At 35.8% G+C, this 2,191-nt stretch overlaps 1 non-coding gene across 1 annotated transcript; it reads right to left on the bottom strand.

Annotated features, from left to right (window-relative positions):
* Nucleotides 1–619: 619 nt before the first annotated feature.
* LOC125477249 lies at nucleotides 620–724 on the bottom strand. Its single transcript, XR_007258430.1, has one exon. It is a non-coding gene; the product is annotated as a small nucleolar RNA R71 (small nucleolar RNA).
* Between the last annotated feature and the right edge of the window lie 1,467 nt (nucleotides 725–2,191).

Raw genomic sequence — 2,191 nt, 5'->3', positions numbered from 1 at the left:
TATATATATAATTAAAAAAAATTATTTTTCGTTTTTATTTTATTTTTAAAGATTACAAAAATCTGTGCATGGTCAGCACCCGTTCAGCAGTGTAGAAATTGTTTCATTTTAATCCAGAACCTGAGCAAATTTTAAGAAGGAGACGCAGGGAGAAAAATTTGCAATGGGTTCCTTCTTTGCAGGGGACTTTTTTGCAGCCTTTATTTTCTAGGGATCTACACAATAAGGAAACAATGGCTTTAGTTATTCCAGAGGCTGGTGACCTTTTGGGTGATTCTTTAACAGCTCATGCCACTAACATACCAAGTTGCATTACTTATCTGGAAGTGGTGCAAGGGTCTACATTCGAAATAAAGTAGCACATGTTGAATATTCTACCAACATTTCTTTGGTTCTCAACCGACAATCCTAACATGCACATTGCAAAAGTTTAATGAGATGCAAGAATATTTTGGTGAGAGGATTTTCAACCGAATCTATTAAGCTTTGATTATTTCCTTACACATTAAAAGATCAAGCAAGGAGATGACTCTTCACATTTCCATTTGGAAGCATTAGCACTTGGGCTCAACTCAGTGAAAAAATTTTAAACAAGTATTATCCGGCTTCAAAGACTCTTGACATGAGAACTCAGATTCTATCTTTTGCCCAAAAACCAAATGAAGAGTTTCATGAGGCATGGGAACTATCCAAAGAGTTGATTAGAAAATGTCCACATTCTGGTATTAACAGTACTAATCAAATGCATATATTTTTCAGAGAACCAAATATGACTACAAAAACTCGTCAATGCTTCATGCGGTGGTTCGTACAAAAATAAAAATGCACAAGAAGCATGTTTGTTATTTGAAAAATGGCAACAGATACACAGCAATAGGCAGTTGAGCAGCCACAATCTAGGTTTGTTTTTGAGATGTATAATGGTTCAACATATATGTTGGCACAAATTGAAAAAAATGGAGAAAAAGCTTGAAAGATTTGATGCAAAATTTGACATGTTATTACAAAGAATTCTAGATTCATAGGTTGCGGTACAGCAGTCCTTACAAGCTACCTGCAACATTTGTAATATGACAACACATGATTTTTTGAGTTGTCCACATAAAGCTGCTTATCCGAAGTTTGCAGCCGAACAAGTTAATGCATTTAATAATTTTCAGCGTCCAAGAAATGACTCGTATTCAAAATTTTACAACCCGAATTAGAGAGATCATCCTAATTTGAAGTGGGATAGAGATCAGCATGCAAAGCCACAATTTCAATAGCAGGTACAACAACCTGCTGCACCTAAGGCTACTTGGGAGATTGCAATTAAAAAATTAGCAACTACTACAAATGCAAGATTTGAACAGACCAATCAAGAAATCCAAAATATGCATGCAACAATGAAAAATATGGAACAACAAATTGGGCAGATTGCATTGCAGGTTTCAGAAAGAGCACTGGGTACATTTCCTTGTCAAGCAGTACCTAATCCAAAAGGACGAGAAGAATGCAACGCTATACGGACTTTACGGTCTGGCAAAAGTTACGACAATAAACATGAAAATTGTGCTGGAAATTCGCGGGCAACACCACAACCACAAACAGATTTGGGAAATTTTGCAAACTCTGATATTTTTGCAGATTCTAGGCAGCCACAAGACAAATCCGAAAATACTACACAAGCTACCACAAAAACTGCAAAACTTGTTTATGTGCCTCCAATGCCTTATCTTGAAAAGTAGAAGCCTAAAGCTAAAGATCAACAGTTGACAGATTTTATGAAGGCTTTGGCTAAAGTTCAAATTAATCTTCCATTAATTGATGTAATCAAGAACATTCCATCTTATGCCAAGTTTTTTAAGGATGTTTGTACAAAGAAAAATAAGCTCGTGGATTTTGAAAAAGTGATTCTAATAGAATAGTGCAGTGTTGTCTTATTGCATAAATTGCCTCCAAAGAAGAAAGATCCAGGGAGTTTTACTATCTCTTACACCATGGGAAATTGTGATTTTAGTATCTTTTACTATCTTTTACTATCTTTTACTATCTCTTACATTCTCACCCATTCTCTCCCTATATAAACCACACACACTTCATTCATTTGTCATTCATTCACTCCCCATTCCATCTCTCCATTTCTCACACCACAACTAACATAAACACTTCCCCTTAGAATCCAAAACCGTGAGTCCCCCTTCCACTTCTC

This window comes from the organism of the source record quoted next, unplaced genomic scaffold (genome assembly GCF_019419815.1).
Source record: "Pyrus x bretschneideri cultivar Hongxiangsu unplaced genomic scaffold, Pyrus_bretschneideri_v1 Contig205, whole genome shotgun sequence".
NCBI classification, from domain to species: domain Eukaryota; kingdom Viridiplantae; phylum Streptophyta; class Magnoliopsida; order Rosales; family Rosaceae; genus Pyrus; species Pyrus x bretschneideri.
Note: the sequence above shows the minus strand (reverse complement) of the source record. Positions and strands in the feature narration are given on the sequence as shown.